Source organism: Acinonyx jubatus, chromosome D3, assembly GCF_027475565.1.
Source record: "Acinonyx jubatus isolate Ajub_Pintada_27869175 chromosome D3, VMU_Ajub_asm_v1.0, whole genome shotgun sequence".
Taxonomy (NCBI): domain Eukaryota; kingdom Metazoa; phylum Chordata; class Mammalia; order Carnivora; family Felidae; genus Acinonyx; species Acinonyx jubatus.
The window spans coordinates 91359432-91379381 of NC_069392.1; the positions used below are offsets into that span (position 1 = coordinate 91359432).

The 19950-nt window shown below is 56.8% G+C and overlaps 1 long non-coding RNA gene across 1 annotated transcript; it reads right to left on the reverse strand.

Annotated features, from left to right (window-relative positions):
• Positions 1 to 364: 364 nt before the first annotated feature.
• LOC128312533 (uncharacterized) lies at positions 365 to 8077 on the reverse strand. The gene is made up of 4 exons (XR_008291939.1): positions 7842 to 8077; positions 3618 to 3668; positions 3209 to 3262; positions 365 to 1437 (listed from the first exon to the last, which is right to left on the reverse strand). It is a non-coding gene; the product is annotated as an uncharacterized LOC128312533 (long non-coding RNA).
• Positions 8078 to 19950: the final 11873 nt, after the last annotated feature.

Consider the following 19950-nt stretch of genomic DNA (forward strand, 5'->3'; position numbering starts at 1 on the left):
GCGCAGCAAAAGCACATGCAACACACGGGCAAGCCCATCACAGGCCGTGGGGTCTGCTCACCTGGAGAACGTTCACTTCCTCACTGAGGATGTGATGTCACGTGAGGCCCCCCATCCTCTGGCCCATCCAAATAAGGCCTTTCAGCAGAGGGCTGGGTCGGCAGGCTGTTCCATTCCGGAAGTGCCTCCAAGGTGCACGCAGGTGCCCAAACCAGCAACGCGACGGGCGTCCCAGAGCCTCCTTCTTCTGGCCTCTGCGCCAGATCGGCACCTGAGACCAGCACGCTCCCTGCTCCGTGACGCTGCACCTCCCACCCCACCCCTCCACTAACCTCCCTCTCCAGCTCCGGGCCGCTCGCCCACGTGAATGACTCCCACCTCATCTCACCGCCAGCAATGTGCGGGACTGTCTGGGACACGTCGGTCGGAAGGCACGCTCCAAACGCAGACTGCCTGTGTTCAGACCACACACCAGCCTGCCAGTGGGTGACCTCACACAAGATGCGCAGCCTCTGTGCACCTGAGCCTCTCCACTGCGCTCGAACCTGGCATCGATCCACGTGCGTGACAATCCCGACATAAAAAATAATTTGAGTGTGTGGCCATCAAACCACCCACACGGTCTGGTTCCACCCTCCGCGGAGAGGACCGTTCAAGCAGTGTCCCCAGGGTCACTCTAATGCGGGAGGACAACCATGCTACCTCACCGGTCTGCAGGCACCCGGACCCTGGCATATTCGATGCCCCGTCGTCCCTGGGTCAGTGGCCTTCGAAGCCCCAGACCTGGGCCCGGCCCCGCCGGCCCTCGCTAGCTCATGGGGCTGCCTGGCCTTCCCTGGGGAAGGGCGGCCCTGCAGGGGCCTGGAAGAGGGGCCTCCCCAGGCTGCCCAGGGCTCCAGATGAAGGATGTGCAGAGAGTGGTTCAGGGCACAGACTCGTGTGGGCGTGTATGTGTGTGTGTGTGTGCGCGCGCGCGCATGCACAAGCTGAGGGCTTGGGAAAGGGAGACAAGAATTGCCTCGTGTGACATCAAAACACCATTTCCCTCCTCTACCCACCAGCCCACAGCAACCAGGAGATCCAGACTGCGTATCCCTGTGCCAGACTGAAGTGCAAGGTCAGTCCCTGCCCGGTCCCTGTGCTCACAGATGTGTAACACGGTGTGGTACGGGGTGAACAGAGACATAAGAGACACCTGAGATCCTCAGAGAGAAATTCAAGCTCAGAGCAGCAGCAGCAAGCTTAGCCACAGGCCTGGAGCTGAGGGGGCACCTCCCCACGGCCACCACACGGTCCTCAGTGGCTCCGTGAAGTCCACCACGTGTCCGTCCCGCCAAGGCGCTGGGGGTCCTGAGGAAGCTTGGGCTCCGTGGCCTGATGGAAGGGTATCGGGGCCTGTGCACTGACACGTCACAGGTTCTCCACTGACCTTGGGACCTGAAAGTTAAAAGGATCTTTTTTTAATTCTCAAGACCCTGTACAGTCCAACCCAGGGAAGACAGAGAACAAGAGAAGGTTTCTCAGGGTGAGAGAAAGTGGGGGCCAGGCCTGTTCGCACCAGGAGGACTGGTGAGGGCTGAGCAGCGTGTGACGTGATGTTTTAGGGTCACGTAAATTAGGGAGACGCAAAGCAAATGTTGCAAGTTTAGCCAGAAATCAGAAAGGCACATGTGAATGCATACAACCGAATAGAGATTATTTAAAATATAAAAACTCTGCGTGGAGAAAACAGGACGCGAGGGGACAAAGGGGCTCCTCGGGGTATGTAGAGCGAGGAGGCACCCAGCCCAGATGGTGCTCCGCACCCGTCACCACCACCAAGTCAGGAGCGGCGTCCCGTCCAGTCCCATGCGTTTCAACGATGTCTGGACATCGCCATTCAATTGAATTCAGGGGAAAGAAAAGTAAAACTTAGCTGATTCGTACTGATGTTGACTTGCTTAAAATGAATAATAACTAGGAAAGTTCTATCACCGTAGCAGCAAGGAATCGCTAAAGTAAAAACCCTCCCGAACATCAGGGAACCTTTCCTTGGGAAAGGCAGGTTGTCTATTTAATTGTCTTCCGAGGAGAACAGAGTTTTCCAAGTCGGCTAAATAAAGCCCTAAAACAGGCCCTGGGAGAACCAGGCGCATAGGCCCAGGGGATGGACCCAATTACCTGCTGGTTCTTTTCCATCGTTAATGAGTCTGTTCCTTGCTATTACTTTATGATGCTAACCTCTCTGCCTCCCGTAGTTCAGCACCTCCATACCACGTACTGCAAATTGTGCTTAATGACACAACATAGGAGATCCAGGAGGGTACCCTATTTAAAAAAGAGGTTTCTTTTTCCATCCACTCATTTTTTTTTGTACCTAATGTGTCCTTTCAAGGTGTTTCTATCTGGGATGGTAATAAAGTACTTGATGAGTGTATTTATAGTTTGTCTACAAGTAGACACTCAAGTAATACAGAACTCCAAGAAACTAAAATATAAGTTCCAATCTGGTTTTGATGTAACATTCCCCTTAATTCCTGCCACACTATCACATCTTTTCTTACAGAATATTGGGATTTTATGATATGAACTAAATTTAAAAGATACTTTCCATACTGGGGTGCCTGGGTGGCTCAGTCGGTTAAGCGTCTGACTTCAGCTCAGGTCATGATCTCACAGACCGTGAGTTCGAGCCCCACATTGGGCTCTGTGCCGACAGCTCAGAGCCTGGAGCCTGCTTCGGATTCTGTGTCTCCCTCTATCTCTCTGCCCCTCCCCTGCTCATGCTCTATCTCTCTCTGTCTCAAAAATAGATAGATAGATAAATAAATAAATAAATAAATAAACATTAAAAAAACTATTTAAAAGATACTTTCCGTACTAAAAAGTAGAGGAAATATGTTTTGATAATGTCCATCAATGTGCCCCAGTCTTAACATCACTCAGCTACATATTATCAAAGTGAAATTTTGTTGATGGTGTCTGATACAATGTAGCTCACAGATAAAACAGATCTAGAATATACATGATGAATCTGGTTTTAAAGTGGGGTAAAATCAGGGGCGCCTGGGTGGCTCAGTGGGTTAAGCATCCAACTCTTGACCTCAGCTCCAGTCTTGATCTCAGGGCCATGAGTTCAAGCCCCACATTGGACTATACACCAGGTGTGAAGCCTACTTAGAAAAAATAATTCAATAAATAAAGTTGTGTAAAATTGTTGTGAAACCACCTCTCAGACTCTCTTCCCGTCCAGTAGAAGCTCCTCAGTGGGGATCTGCTGCATCTGAAGGTCGAGGACGACGGCACAAGGCATTAAGCCAACGTTGTCCTGGTCATTCCGTTGCCCTGAGTAACCTCAGACCATCACCCTAGAGCCCTGCAGCCTGCCCCTTCCCCCAACCCACCGGGCAAACGCACTGTCCCTTCCCCTTCCTCTCCAAGCTCTTGTCCCTTCCCTGGTGGCTGTTGTCCCTTCCCTGGTGGCCACCATAACTGTCCACTCGCTGCTCCACAGGCCATTGGCCGCGGGCCCTCCAGCCCCCTCCAGCACAGCTGGTCCACTCCCCATACCACTCAGGCCCGCACCTGACCTTTGCACCCCAGACCATCAGGAGCACAATTCCTTTCACCTACTTCACCTACTCTGTAGGACTTTTGAGGTCTCTTCACAAGCATAGGAGAAGAACTTTCTAAGCTGGACAACAAAACCAGAAACGATGCACATTACAGCTAAAATCTTCTGCACTAAAAACAAAATGAAACAAAACAAAACAAAAAAAGCATGAAAAGATAAACAATACTGGGGAGAATTTTACATGTATTAAGAAAAGGCTACTTCTGTCTTTATATATTTCATACATTATATCCTTATGTCAGATTTTACACCAGTAAGAAAATTATGAACAGATAACTATGCTATTGAATTGAGTTTGGGGCCATATTAAAAATTGGCATGTACCGAATTGAAAGAGGTCTCTGGTCACAAAAATGTTTTTTAAAGGAAGCAAATAAAATAGTGCTGTACGACATGACCCTATCTGTTTGAAAGAGTGTTGTCTGCACAGGAAAAGTCCAAACGGAAATACATCAAAGTGTTAGGAGTCGTTATCTCCAGACTGTAGAACGGTTTTCCTTTTTATTCTTTTTTTCTCTACTCTTATCTGTATATCTTTATAGTTTTGCAGTTTAAAAAGTCTAACCCCATTGGGCTTGACCCCAGACAAAGCCCCGCCTTCCCAGACTTTTCTCTGTGAACCCGACGCCAGCCCCCAACCCTCTCACCGGCCTCTCCCCTGCATCCACCAGCCACCCACCCTCCTGGGGCACCAGGAAGGACTCTCAAGATGCATCACACAGAGCAGCTCTGTGGCGGCCCTTTAACGACGCCAAAGCTTTTATGAAAGTGTTTGCCGCCCCTTGACGAGGAGAGCGTGAGCCGGGCGGGAAGTGGAGAGGCGGCTGGGAGCTGGGCTGGTCCGCTCGGGTCCCCCTCGGCTGCACCTGTCCCTGCGTGCACCTCTGCACGCCTCCCCTGAAGGGCCCTGCACGCAGACGGGTTGGAGGAGTGAGCGGAGAGAGACCTACTAATCACGTCAGATGCTCCCATGAGCACACGTGGTGCTATCATGTTTCAGGGTATTCCGAGTACTACAGAGTTTTCTGGAAGAGAGAGTCCCAGGGGACCACCATGAGCCGTCGGCCGGCCCTCGGCTGCAGCATGGACGCGCCACGAGAGAGCCAGGTGGCCAGCATGACTCGGCGTCGACCTCGACAAGGACGCGTCTGTGACACCTGGGACAGGTGTGGGTGGTGCCTGGGGCAGGAGGGGGCGGGAGCCCGTGGACCAGAGAGGCAAGACAGTGCTCTGTACCCTCCTTTCTCCTCCTGACTCCCCCTGGGGCCGTCGGTGACAGGCTGCAAGTGGGGCTGGGGGGGCAGGCGCCCTGAACACCTCCCCCCCAAGCCCAGGCACTAGGGTCGCACCAGACGGTGACCGTCCCTGGGTAAGACAGTACCAGCAGAGGCCCCGGGAAGACTCTCTCCCTGGGATCCCGACCCTGTCACCTGGGGGAGGCTGGCCTGGCCTCCCCATCGCCGTCCTACTCCCAGGACAGTGAAAGCCGTGTTCCCCTTTCCCAGGGAAGTTACAGGGTCCCTGTGGCCCCAGGGCTGTAGAAGGAGGACAGGAAGTAACCAAACAAAGAAGCCGATGTGAGAGCGAGACCCAGACGTGGGATGGGCAGGCAGACAAGACTGTGACGTGGGCCTGCGAGTTACCGAGTTCCCGTCCAAGGGCGGACGGCACAGGCTGGGAGGAGGGAGGTGGCCGTGCTGCTGCTGAGTAAGGAGCGACGTCAGCGGGGACACTCCTGGGGGCCGTCGGGAAAGGGTGACGGTGTGGAGAGTGGGGACGAGACCGAGGGCGAAAGGCCCCCGCACAGAACGGGAAGATGTGACGGCCCCGGACGTGCCAGAGCTCTCGCACTAAGAGGCTGTTGACCGTGAAGAAGAAAGTCCACGCTCACGCTGCGGCCAAGCCCGGAACCCACAGGCCAGGGGCGCGAGTGTTCACAGCCCCAGACAGCTGGCCTTTGTGTCCTCAGCCCTGCAGGCTGGCAGGTGTGGCCTGGAGCCAGGACCGGGCTGGCAGGTGCGGCAGCAGGCCCTGTGTCAGAAGCCCTGGGAGCTTCAGAAACGAGGGCGGAAAAGTCATGCAAAGTCAACCGTGTGCCAAGTCAGAGCCGCCTCAGAGAGACGTTCGTCACTGGCACATGCCCCTCTATTTCTGATCCGTCCGTGCTAAGTGTTTCCAACAGAAACAAATTCTACTTTAACATTACCTTTGAAATTAAAGTTTCCAGAGCCTCACGATGAAATTTATGTCAAATTAATTTCTGGGGCTCAATGAAGCTTAAAATGAATTCATAATGAGGTGCATTTAAGAGGTGTATAGAGGGGCTTGGGGGGGCCGATCAGAGAGGTCCCCTTCCTGCCGTTAACTCTGATTCCATGATGATGGCACACTCTTTCCCGGCACGGCACATCACGTAAAGAACGCTATGTTCCTACAATTACTGTATATGCAGAACGTGTGGCCAGATGGAGGCTGAACATTGCTACGGTATTATTATCATTATTATTATTATTAGTTAGCGGGGTACCGACCATGTGCACGCACACGAGACATAATGAAGAGACGGTTCCTGAGCCACAGATTTATTTTTTAATTTAGACGTTCTTATAATTCCAATATAACACATACAACCTGAGAAAATGATTGTCTCAAAAGTGCAAGATTATCTAAAAATATGCACTTATGGTTCCTAATGACATACTCCTGCTTCCAATTGAGTGTGGATGGACAGTAAAATTTAAGAGGCTATGACTTCACAGAAAATAAGGTATTTTTTCACTCTTCATATGCAAATATTAAAAACTTTAAGGGCACATCGTAAATAGAGTTCGTTTCGTCAGCAAATAAACTGTGGAGTGCTCTAAAGATGCTGGAAAGTGTGCACAATTCTGTAATCCACTTGATTATTGCATGATTCTTACATTTGGGCTGAGAAGCTAAAACAGGAATGTATTGTTTAATTTAGCTCAAATCAGATTCCTAACGATATACACGAGGTATATACCCTTGCGTATTGTGTTCCCAACAACACACATTCACCCAGAAACAGACGGACGGTAGCGTTTGCGTCGTGGGCACAGGGCCACGGATGGCTTATCCCATCGGGACTCGGAGAAAAGGCCCAACGAAGACAGTACCCAGCGGCTCCCGGACAGGGCTGGCGGGAACCATCCCGACCCAGGCCGCTCGGTGAAACAGGTGGTCCCTGCCCAGCCCCCCAGAAACGAGCTGTAGGAGCCACGTCGCTGTGTGGTGTTTTAGAGATGCCACGTGTGAAAAACATTCAACAGAAAACACACAGTGCCTTCTTTTTGAGGACGAGGCACTGCCCCCCTCTGACACCCGCACTGGCACGAACCAGTCACGTGGCAAGCGGGAGCCACCGTGGTCCCGCATGGAGACGCACGGACCCGATGGCGGGCAGGCCGAGGATGAGGCAGCCTCATCACACAGGTAGCGCGCCAGCTGGAGGTGAGTCCTGGGAAAGAGCGCGTGTGATTTGTGGAGGCTGGCGGGGCTCACAGCCAGCACCCCTGGGGCCTTAGCATCTGTGGGACCCCGTGGCACCTCTGAGGACAACCTGGCCTCCCCGTCACCCCTTCCAATTCTGCCTCTACCTCCTGCTGTACTGATAGTGTCGTTGTGTTTTTTGCTTTTTTTATTTATTTTTATTTGGAGGGAGAGAGCGTGTGTGCCCAGGAGAGAGCGTGGGGGAGGGACAGAGGGAGAGAGGATCCCCAGCAGGCTCCGAGCTGTCAGCGCAGAGCCCGAGTCGGGGCTTGAGCCACGAGCCTCGAGATGGTGACCTGAGCTGAAATCAAGAGTCAGACACGTAACCGATGGAGCCACCCAGGCGCCCCTGTCGTGCTCTCTTTAACGTGTGGTTCTCTTAGGTGAAACTTAGAGTCCTTTTTTGGAACAACTGGTGACATAAATACAGATACAATTAGCTAAATAAACCTCGGAACGTCCATTTTTCCGTCTCTACCACGTGCACAGAAGCCGCCCAGCCGCCGTGTTTCCTGATGAACTAGACAAGCCCATCTTTCTCTCAACACTTCAAACATTCAAAGCCTAAATTAATCAATATTTAATTGGATGGCTCTAAAACACAATATCAGCCCACTTCATTAATTGTTCCACTGCGTATTCATCAAACTTTCATTGCTTCTGAGGACAAGTAGGACTCTGGTTAGATATTCTCACATCCAAGAACTGAGATGCCTACTTTGCCAAGAAGCCTGGTCACTCCGATTTGCGCCAGCTCCCACGTTTTGAAAACGGATGAACCCTTGCCTGTTTGCGACTTAAAACGTCGTTATTTCTAGGAACCAGAACGTGACACTGGAAAAAAAGAAAAACACGGTTCAGTGAGATGGCACACCCACAAAACCGGCAAATCGGAGCCTAACGTATTTAGCACTTACGGGCCCACAATTGTAAGGAAAGCGCTGTCCGGACAGTTTCTCGTGATCCTCTCCTGCTGCCCCCGGTCCTCGGTGCTGCCCGGCACCCCCCCCACTGCCCCCCCCCCCGCCCCAACCCCCCTTCCCGCCGCTGCCCCCCCTACTGCCCCACCCCCTACTATCCCACCCCCGTACTGCCCCAACCCCCCCACCGCTGCCCCACCCCCCCCACTGCCCCACCCCCCTGTGCTGCCCCACCCCCCGACTGCCCCACCCCCCCCACTGCCCCATCCTCCTGACAGTACTCCAAGGCCTTCTGGAAACAACTCCAGGCCGGCATGATGCAGAGCCAGGGCTGGGAATTTGTGGCAAAGGGAAGCCTCATTTGTAACGATTATTTGCTGCAACAAGACAGATACTTGCCCAAAACATTCCTAAACCGAAGCCAGTAAGTGTTTCCAAACAACCCTACAATCAGAACAGATACTCGCAGAAAGCAGCCAGAGAAACGTTTTCCTCCACCTCCAGATCTGCAGTGTTTGGGGCTTTTTCAGACAGAGATGGAAACCGCCGCGCCGCCTCCGGTGCGGAGGAAGCGCCGTCCCGGGCGGGGCAGGAGGGAAAGGCCGCGAGGGGTGTTTCTGCGCACGGTTCAGGGTCCGGACTCTGCGTGCGGCCCCCTGCAGCCCCGGGTCTCTGCCTCCCGGGACATGACGGGACACGTGGCACGTGTGCCACAGGGACGTGGCCAGCCCGCCGCTGACGCCAGATCGGGTCGGTCACCGGGCAAGGGCGTCGCTTTCCCACGGAGGCGCCGCGTGCCCCGAAGTCCTACCCCGAAACCCGGCCTCCCAGGTGGTGTCGTCAGGGGTGGCTCTTTGGAGGTGACTGGGGTCTGAGGGGATTAGCACCTCGTACCGGAGACCCCAGGGGGACCCCTCACCCCGTCTGCCACGTGAGGCCCCAGCGGTTACCACAAGGGGTCCGGGAGGGCCCAGAGGAGGGTCCTCACCCGCCAGGCGCGTGGGCACCCTGACCTCTGGCCCCCGGCCTCCTTGGGCAGGAAGCGTGGGCACGCGAGCTGGGCGGGGGCTGCGGGCAGTCTGCACTGCCTGACCCACGTGGTCCCCGAAGTTCCTTCACCGAGCATCTCAGTCGTGGCTTCAGGAGCGCCTATTAAGATTCACAACCCTCCAGTAGGGCTGGTCCTTCCAACCTGCTGCTGACGCTGCAGCACGAGCTTCTGTGCACATCGCAGCCGGGAGCCCCAAAGATGCAAACACAAAGCAGGTACGTTTTTCTTGGAAAATGGGGATAAGCACAGGGGGCCCTGGAGCCATGCTTGGAAAGTGCCCATGAGAGAAACCAGCCATCCACACGTGGCGGGGCCACGAGCGCCCTTTCCCACTGTGCCGCCGGGTGACTCCCCACAGTGGGCAGTCACGGGCCGTCCAGGACCTGACACTTACGCCTTCTACCTGTCCCTAGGCCAGGAGCCCCCAGCCTGCCGCCCAGGGTCCTCCGGAGCCTCCGGGGCAGCGGGCACGCCGCGGGCAGGTGCAGGGCTGTGCCTCCCAGCCGACCCGACCCGACCTGGGCCCTGATGGCCCCACCGCACGCCGTCCCCGGGGCCGCTCCCAGCCGCCGGCTGGGCTCAGGGGGCTCTCAAACTGGGCCGTCCGGCCCAGCACAGGTCCCCCACGCAGGCCAGCTCTTCCTCCCGCCCTCCCTCCCCACAGACGTCCGCTCAGAGCGTGGCTTCTGCCTCAGCTCACAGTCCCCCCACCTCGCTCACCGGGTCCGCTTCCCAAACAGCCCAGACGGTGCTGTGGGGTCAGGGCGATTTGTCCTCCTGTTCCCCAGCCTCCGGCTGAGATCGCACACATCTAGGGGTCCGTGATTGTGTCCGAGGAGGACACCCCAGGTCTGTCTCTGGAGCTGGGGTCATAGCAGAGCGTTTACAGCAGGTGACTTCACACCCTTACCGCTACGTGAAGGTGTCGCAGGGGCTGGCTGCTGGGTCCTGTCGAAAAATCATTAATTCAAAGCACACATGGTGTTTTTATAGGACCCACTGCGTATACCAACTTGTTTCCAAAATTTCCAATTTTACAGTCGACGATTGTGTGTCCGTAAAGTTTGTTTCCTTTGTATGCCTATGTCTTTTATTTTGCGCGTGGCAACGTCCTCTCCCACAAGGGGGTCCACAGCTTCACCAGCCCCAGACTTGCCAGCACGAGGAGGTTGCGAACCCTGCCCTAAAGACGCCGTGTTTGCGTCTCAGCTCCCCAAGGCCTGGCCGTGGTGTTCCAGCCCGGAGGGTGACATTGTTCAAAACGGACTGCACGGCCCTGTGACCCAGCAACAGCACTGCTAGGAACTCACCCAAGGGATCCAGGGGTGCCGACGCGTAGGGGCCCTTGTACCCCAATGTTTAGAGCAGCACTTTCAACAAGAGCCCAAGTATGGAAACAGCCTGAATGTCCATCAACTGACGAACGGGTCAAGAAGATGTGGTTTATATACACGATGGAATACTACCTGGCGATGAGAAAGAATGAAATCTGGCTCTTGTAGCAACATGGATGGAACTGGAGGGTGTTATGCTAAGTGAAATGAGTCAGGCAGAGAAAGACGGATACCAGATGTTTTCACTCAGAGGTGGACCCTGAGAAATTTAACAGAAGACCAGGGGGGAGGGGGAGGGGGGAAATCGCTACAAACAGGGAGGCAAACCATAAGAGAATATTAAATGCAGAGAACAAACTGAGGGTTGATGGGGGGTGGGAGGCAGGGGAGGGTGGGTGATGGGCATCGAGGAGGGCACCTGTTGAGGTGAGCACTGGGTGTTGTATGGAAACCAAGTTGATAATAAATTATATGAAAGAAAGAAAGAAAGAAAGAAAGAAAGAAAGAAAGAAAGAAAAGAAGAGAGGAGGGAAGGAAGGAAGGGAGGGAGGAGGGAGGGAAGGGAGGGAGGGAGGAAGGAGGGAAGGGAAGGAGGAAAGGAGGAAGGAAGGAAGGAGAGAGAGGCAGGGAAGGAAGGGAGCAACGGAGGGAGGGAGGGAGGAGGGAAGGAAGGGAAGGGAGGGAGGGAGGAGGGAAGGGAGGGAGGGAGGGAGGAGGCGAGGGAGGGAGGGAGGAGGGGAGGGAGGGAGGGAGGAGGGAGGAGGGGAGGAAGCAAAAGGAAAACAATGGACAGCGCAGGAGAGCGTCCGCAGAGGCGGGGGCGTGTGTGCTGTGTTCTCCTAGGACGGGCCCGTGTGAGGGCGGGAGAGTCCAGGCCAGGGCTGCAGTGCGGACCGCGCTCTGCCAGCTGCTTCTGCGGACACGCCTGCCATCGTGCTGGCACCCCTTTTTCTCCGCCAGGTGCACTTCACCGTTTCCAGAACCTCATGAGCCAGCCGTCTGCCTGCAGAGCGAACAGTGTGGGGGGCGGGCTGCTCCGACCCCCGAAAGGCATGGGCTTCCGTCCCCGGACAGGTGCTTTCTCTCCTCGGGGGCCCCCCCCAATCCCTTGGGGCCAGAGGGCCGGCTCCTGGAGGCTTTCCTTTCCTCGGGCTGTGCCACCAGCACTCGACCGGGCGCTCTCGGGGCTTCCCCGCTCCTGCCAGCGCCCTACGGGGGCGGCAGACCTCAAAGCCATTCCAAGCGAGCCCGGGGTCATCGCCAGGTTCCTGCACGCGCGCCGGGCACGCCGCGCTCTGCCTCCCCTCCCCCGTCACGCTATCGTCTTCCTGCCCGAGGTCGCCCTGGGCTGTGCTCCTCCCGTCTGCGCCGGAACGGCTGGCACTTGGGCACTCCCAGGTAACCACCTGCGTCCCCTTTGTCTCCGTTCGCTCCCGCAAGCCGTCCGGGCCGTTCCTGCAGCCTTCCCGCCGCACGGCAGCCAGCAGGCCACTGCAAACCCGCAAGGTCTGGCGGTTCGAGAAACCAGCACATCCGCATCCGTGGGAATTTCCGAAGTAGCATCTGCAAACGGTGGTGTGTGTGCGCAGCGGCTGGACAAGCCCAGCCGTCCCTGCCAGGACTCTGCGTCCAACACCGAAATGGGTTGTTCCGAATGACACAGCTGATGGCGGAACAAGCCGGAGACGGGAGACGCCGGAGGGCAGGGCCGCCGACCGCCGCACCCAACTTCCCATTTCTACAGGTTGCAGACGAAAGCCGTCAGCTGAGGATAAGCGGCCCCGGCCTGGAAATGCGGGCCGCGTGGGACATGCTAACAACCTCGGGTCACCGCCGAGGCGCCCTCGGGCTCCTCCTCCTGCACGAGCCACCAGCCACCCGTCTCGGACCCCGTGACTCGGGCACAGCGCCTGGCCTCCACCAGTCTGTCTGCGGCGGCCACGCTCGCCCGGCTGCGCGGCCACGGGAATCGGCCGTGATGACCGGAACGCCAGCAGCCTGGGTGGCGCTGGGGGGCCGGTACCCCGGGCTGCAGAGCGTTGCTCCCATGCTCCCACCAGCCAGCACCCACCCCCCAAAGGAGGCCACAGCCATCCTGAAAACACCCAACTATCCCCACAGTCTCTTTCACAAACGGCAGGGAAACGTAAAACACATCTGAGGAGGCTTTCCATCAGTGATATACAACGTGATATTTACTTCACAATTTTAAAAAATCTCTTTAAAGATTTGCCCTCTGAGGAAGCCAGCTTTGATTCGCCAGAAAGTTCAGCCTCAATGGAACAACATTCTCCCGTGGTTGGCCATGTGAGAAAGTACCGAGCTATTTCTCAATTTGCTCTAGAAATAGGTAGGAAGACATCAGTATCATTTGAAGTGCAGAGAAGTTCGATGACGTTCAGGAACGAGTCAGGAATGTCTAGTTTGAAGTACTTCCAATCGATTTCTTCATCCACTGGAACTCAAGATGCATAAAAATAAAATCCAACTCTGCCCTCAAAACATGGCCTTCTTTATGTCTTGCAGCGTGGTGACCCCTCCCCTCTGGACCTGGCACACGGACACGACATCATTACGGGTATAGCGCAATAATGCCATTTCCAAATCCCAGAGAAATCATAATTTGCTTATCAGATTGGGATTGATGTCACGAAACAAACGCAATCATACAAAATAGATATTCCACCCGACCCCTGACAAGCAACTGGCATTTTCTCCAATCAAATAATGTTGGAGACTTGCCCTGTCGGTGAGGAGGGGAAGAAGCTGAGCTCTCCCTGCACCATTTTTCCTGGTTTCATCTTCCCGAGACAGAGCAATGACTCCTCGACTCCCAGACCAACCACCTACACGAAACCCACCCCACGTCAGAGGAGACGCGGGGATGAAGTCAAGCACCCACATCCCCCCCAAAACGGTGGAGAAATTAAAGGGAATTAAAGAGGGATGCGCTGTTTGTCTCCCCACACCGCCGAACACTCCCCGTGAGGCCTCCTACTGGCAGAGACAATGACAACTGATGGCCTCATGCAGCCCTTCAGGTACCTACTCAGGAATTCCCAACCTGAGATTTCCTCATTCTTTCATTCTCTCCGGCGGCGCCTCCACCCAGAGAGGAGAGCATCCGATCTGTGCCGCCAAGACCCCGGTCACGGCCCCGCACAGCCTGCACCTTGCGCTCGGCAAAAACCCGACCCCCTCACGTGGGTGTGCTGCCCGTGATGAAAATTCCCGTTCAGGGTAAAATGTTATTAAGTCCCTGCTCTACTTCTGCCCCACGAGGACAAGAGGTCCCTGGAGCCGGACCAAATGTAGGCAAAGGAATTTCAGGTCGATTTGGTTTAATTACAAGAGTCGAAGTGTGCTGTGGCTCCTGCCCATTAATGAGCCATCCTGGTTAATGAGCGATTCTGGGTAAACCGTGGCTCGTCCACCAATCCCTTTCTTTCCTGCAAACTTCTCACAAAAGCTGGCCTAGGGGAGTTAATGGAGAACACACATATGAACCTGAATCGTAAGAAGGGGAACAGGACTGCACCGGTGAGGGTGGGTGGGGTTGCCTGTGAGATTCGTCAGGGGTGGGGGGGCGGTCTGCGTGCTCAGTTGGCGAGGCCGACTCTTGATTTCAGCTCAGGGCATGACCCCAGGGTCGTGGGATCCAGCCCCGCGTCGGACTCTGTGCTGAGCGCGGAACCCGCTTGGGATTCTCCGTCTCCCTCTCCCCCTGCCTCTCTGCCCCGTCCCTCTCTCTCTCTCTGCCTCTGTCTCAAAAAAAGAAAAAAGAAAAAGAAATATCTTTTGCACAACGAAATCTAAATTGAACCCTCCATTCACTCGTGCACGTCAGCCGTTCTCACGGCGTCAGATACTGCGCACGCGGAGAGGAGCCCAGGTCCGCGTCTCAGCCCTGACTCTGCCTTCCGCTGCCCTCCTGGCTTCTCCTCGCCCCGGAACGACTCTGGGCGCCACGCACACACGTCACAGAACGTCCCGCCCCTGCCCTCTGCATCGAGTCCTGGAGGATCGGCCCCGGCTGTGCCCATGTCCGCCCCGGGCCTCTGCTCTGCCCTCGCCTGCCCGGGGATGGTGCCTCAGGCTTACCTGAGCCCCTGCTGTGGGGACCCCCGCCGTCGCCGGCCCCGCGCCCCGCGCCCCCGACCGTCCTGGCTCACTCCCGGCTCTCGGTCCCTCCTACCAGACAAAGACTTCTCTCCCTTCACCTCCCCACCAGACCCTGTGTTCGAGCCCCTGCTTAGTCATCCTCCGCGACCCCCATTCACTCCGGGGCTTTGGCTACGCCCTCTGGGTGGCACCCCCCAACACCCCTGCTCCTGTGCCCCCTGCGCACCCTGCGGGGTCACTGGCCCCCTTCCCGCGGACGTCCTGAAAAGGGTTAAAAGTCTGAAACCTTTCCCCACCGTCAGGTCATGCCCGTTTAAGTCCCTCGTCTCTTTCATGTGTGCCCTCCTCAAGGCCTCTGTCATCCCTCAGTGACATCATCAGGTGGCCCCCTGGTACCCCATTCCCCACCCCCACTGCAGCCTTGGTCCTGACCCTCGCGGCCACAGTGAGGCAGCAGCCCCCTCGCCTGCCGCTCCTAGGTCCTCTGGCCTCAGGGAGACCCCCGCCCCCAGGCCTCGTGGAGGATGGCCCCCACCCTGGGCAGGCAACCTGGCCGCAGGAATCGCCATTGACGGCCCTTGGGCCACGGTTCCTGCGACACCTGCGTGGAGTCCCCTTTGTGGTTTCCTCCCTCCTGCCGTGTCTGCACAGCTGTCACGGTCCTGCGGCCTGAGCTGGGACTGTCCCTCCAGGGGTCACGATGGGCCTCTTCCCGCTCACCAGCCCCCTCCGAGCTGAGCCCGGAGGCCGGTTCCGTGACCTTCCAGCACTGCCCTCGGGTGGCTGCTCCTTCAGTGACTTGGAACCTTTGAACCCCGTGTCTCTGTTTCCAGCCGTGGCTCCAGGCCGGACACACAGCCGTCGTGGGAGAGTTTTCTCAAAAGGCAAGAAGGGGCCGGCGGGGGCAGAGGGCACGGGGAGCCCCTTCCTTCTGGCGGGCGGCAGATCGCGACTCCTATTCTCCGGGTTTCTCATTTAGGATCCACGCAGGGGGGAGGGACGGGGGGGGGGACGTCTTTGAACAACAGACACGAGTCGCAGAAGGGAGGCACTGGTGGCTGTGCTCTGATGGCTGCACGCAGAGACCCACAAAGGGCTCAGTGGCCACGGGCTGCCCTGAGCCACGGACGCACCTGGAGCCAAGTTAATGAGCCACTTTGGCACCAGCCCAGCTGGGGTGGGGGGGTCCTGAGGAACCGGCATCTTGGCCTCTGACTCCGCTCCCAAAACAGCTGTGCCGGGAGGGTGTCCGCGAACCTTCGCCACAAAGGGTCCTCACTCACTCACCTCTGCCTCCGAGGACGCGCATCCCCAGGCGTGAAAACAATCACCTCGGCCACCGAGTCTCGATGGCGATACGGTTGTCAGCGTTCAACCCTGGGCGGTGCTGCTGTGTAGACAAGAAACCTGCAAGTCTGGTAGTTCCCAAAGCTTTGCCTCCAGCGAGGCTGGGGGAGGACAGGATGGCACGTCGGCAACGAGGGCACGTCCGCCTGGATCGCCTGCATATGATTCAAAGGGTTCCGTGGCGGGGTGTCATGGCCGGGGCCACGCCCCTTCATCCCTACGGATCAGGTGAAGCGTCTGTGTTCACATCTGGAAAGACGGCTCCATCCTGTCCCAGCAACGGGATTTTCCAACCACGAATATGTAGCCGACAGGGAGAAGGCTGTCCATCCATCTCAGTAATGAGCACGCTCCTGGTTACTGTGTTTAGTAATTATTGACATTCATTACTTGAAAAATTTTATAATTTGTTTATTTTGTTTTGTTTGACTATATACTTGTAATTACTATACTAATAAATCCAAAAGAAATCGGAGCTTTACAGACATGTTTTTCAGTGACTTTTTAAAAATTTTTTAATGTGTATTTTATTACTTTTGAGAGAGAGAGAGAGGGAGCGGGGGAGAGGCTGAGAGAGGGAGACACAGAATCCGAAGCAGGCTCCAGGCTCTGAGCTGTCAGCACACAGCCCGACGCGGGGCTTGAACCCACAGACCGTGAGATCATGACCCGAGCCAAAGTCGGATGCTTAACCGACTGAGCCACCCAAGAGCCCTGTTTTTCAGTCATTTTAATTTTAAGCGCCAGGGGCACCCGAGGAAAGCAGTGTGAGGACTGGCCCCTCTGCATCGCACAAGCCCTGAGTGTCACCGGCGTGCCCCTGAGGAGCGCGGTGTGTAAGCAGAGCTCCCACCCTGGAGGAATCTGGGGCAGGGAGCTCGGGGGGGGGGGGGTGGGGGGGGAGTTGGGATGGGTACTGCGGAAACAACGGAGTTCGGTCGAGTCTGTCTGAGGAGCAAGACGGGGCGTGAGTCTTTAGGGAAAGGCTCCATGTGCGTCACAGAACGGGTCCACGGAGGAGGACAGGCCTCCGTAGGCAGCTCCTCAGCTCCAGGGCGTGCCAGGCTCCCGGGCAGCAGGAGGAACAAAGGCAAAGCGGCAGGCCAGGCGCGGGCCCGGGGTCTTCCCACGGAGCCGCACCGTCGGATCCGGATCCCAGAAGCACCGCTGTGGCAGCCAGGGAAGGTGAATGGAGGTGGAAGACCGGGGACGGCGAGCCCCGTTAGGAAGGTGCCGTCTGGGGAGGGTGGGACCCGGGCCCGGGAACCCGAGAGCCGGGCGGGGACCCCTCACTCGGGCCGCGGGCCGGGGCGGAAACGAGGAAGTCACCGGCCAGACCTGGATCTGCGGAGCTGAACACGCAGGACCCCACCCCAGGGCAAACAGTACGGCGCGGGGTTGGCAGTGGACTGAGGGAGGGCAGGAGCGGGGGGCCCGGGGGAGCGGCTCCAGGACAGGCGGTAAGAGCCCCTGCTCTCCCGCCCGGCGGCTTCCGAGTCTCCTAGAAGGCTGTGCTCTAGCCTGGAAGGCAGGGACAGCTGTCCGTCGGCCACACGGAGCAGACCACACGCCAGGAAGTCGAGGAGCGACCAGGCCACGGGAGGCGGCCCACCAGAGGTGGCGCCACGACTGCGACCGCACACCGTCCACGCCTGCGACGCCGGGGGCACCAGGCCGGCGCAGAGCTGCGGGCACCCGGGCATTGTCCGGATGTGACGCCCGCCTGGTCATGGCCCGATAAAGCATCATGTGGACAAAACCCAAGAGCCACGCTGAACGTACCCACGAGCTGGCCTCGTAGGGACCACCTTGAGGCGGTTCTCTCTGTCAATGAGTAAGGAGGGTGTGCAGCGTCGGGGGCGGGGGACGTGGGATGAGTCCACATCTTCAGCCTCCGTGGCCTCAGGCACGTGGATGCGCTTCAGCAAGACGGCACGTTAGTTACGGAAAAGACTGACCTGCGACAGAGGAGGCCCCGGAATCGAGTCGCTCACAGAAACTGCAGGACCACGTACGCACGTGTACGTGAGTCACGGGGGTGATGGTGGCATGCCCACCGGGGTCCTCTACCCAGGAACCGGTACCCGCGTCTTCGGACGGTCTCGGCTGTCCCCTGGGGCTGGCCCTCATTTGCTTGGCGCCTCCTCTCCCACCCGCAGGGAGGGGACAGAACCCAGAGCCCGGGAGAATTTCCACCCAGCACGACCACTCACCATCCGGGGGTGACGGCCGGCTCTCACAGCCACGCCGCAGCCCCAGGAGAGGTGGCGAAAGTTCGTGTCCAGCCAGATGGTCTTCTTCCGAGGAGGAAACAGGGCGTCACTTCAGGGAGCAGCCGGCAGCCAGCCCAGAAAACACTGCAAGAGGAGCTGGTTTCGTGGACACAAGACTAAGTCCGTTTCAAAGGCGCCGCGCTGGAGGTGCTCTGGGAACCCAGCAGAAGCTGCGGGAGAGGAGACCGAAGACTGGCCTTCGGTGCAGCCCACAGGTCGTCGGACAGCCAGGGTGACAGCCAGGCCACGGCAGGCCGCCCTCTGCCCTGTGCGCAGTGCGAGAAGACGGGACGGCCCAGGCAGGCCTGTTCTCACATATCCACACCTGAGTACTGTCTAAACTCCGGGCCAGCCGGACCCCTGAGAGCATCTCTGCCTGCCTGGTGGCAGGTGCTGGTCACGGGACACGTTAACCTGTCAGCCCCGAGCAGCCTTGTAAAGTCAGACCGCTTCCTAAAATTAGGAGAAGGTAAAATGGGACAGCCGCTTTGGAACACAGTCTGGTGGGTCCTCTAAACCCTAAACAGGATTCCCGTATGACGGTGGGGTCATATTTCTATGTGCCAAATATCTACTTTCTTTCCTAGTGCCCTTAAAATTATAATAAATGAATAGTAACTTTAAAAAAAAGAACTACTATCCAACTCAGCAATTTTTTAAACATTTTTTTATTTACTTTGAGAAGAGAGGGAGGGGCAGAGAGAGGGAGAGAGAGAATCCCAACCAGGCTCTGTGCTGTCAGCGCAGAGCCCGATGCGGGACTCAGTCTCATGCACGTGAGATCATGACCTGAGCCGAAATCGAGTTGGATGCTCAACCCCTAGGCGCCCCACAACTCAGCAATTTGACTCCTAGATATGCTCAAGGGAAAAGAAAACCTATGTCCCCACATCAACTCGACACAAATGTTCGTGGCAGTGCGACTGATAATAGCTCAAATGTGCAAACAACCCAAATGTCCACCCACTGACGACTGGATGAACAGACATGACGTATCCACATGCTAAAGTATGGTCCCACCATGAAGAGCAGTGAACTGCGGACACAGGTGGCAATGTGCCCTGAAAACATGATGCTGAGTGAAGGAAGCCATACCGTGTCATTCCGCCACTGTGAAATGTCCCTACTGGGCAAGCCCACAGACACAGAAAGAAGAGTGGGGGCTGGTGGGGGCCGGCGGGGGGGGTGGGGGGGGTGACTGCTGGCGGGGACAGCGTCTCACATTAAGTGGGGGCAGATGAGGGTAGGAAGCAGTGGGAGAGGTCCCAGGCTGCCCTCTCCTCCTGGGACCGTGGGTCATACAGGAGCACAGCTCCTGAGAGGGAGCAAGGACCGACTTCCTTCCCGCAGGCTGTCCTCGCAGACAAAAGCGAGATCTGGTTATAACAGGAGCGACGCCATGGAAGCATTTACCTGTCACTGAAGCCTGACGTTTCTGGCTGTGTCAAATACTCAGAGATATTCCTGCCATGAGAATCTGCTAGAAGCTTTACATGACCTTACTCACGCCCCACAGAAGCAAAGATATCCAGAACTGAAAAACTGAGATCAAGATAAGCCATTTTGTAAATTCTGAAATGACGAGCTTCAAATTCATCTACCTGTCCCGTGCCTCCGCGAGCAGACACTTGGGTGGCTCTGGGCCCACCGGCAGCAGGTGCGCCGTGAGCCATCCGGGACGCTGGCCTCCACGGACCTGCTCACTGCCTGCCGTTGGAGAGTCGTTCCAGGAACAGAAGTGCCTCACCTGGAAAGGTGAGTCCTTGCAGGAACCCCACTG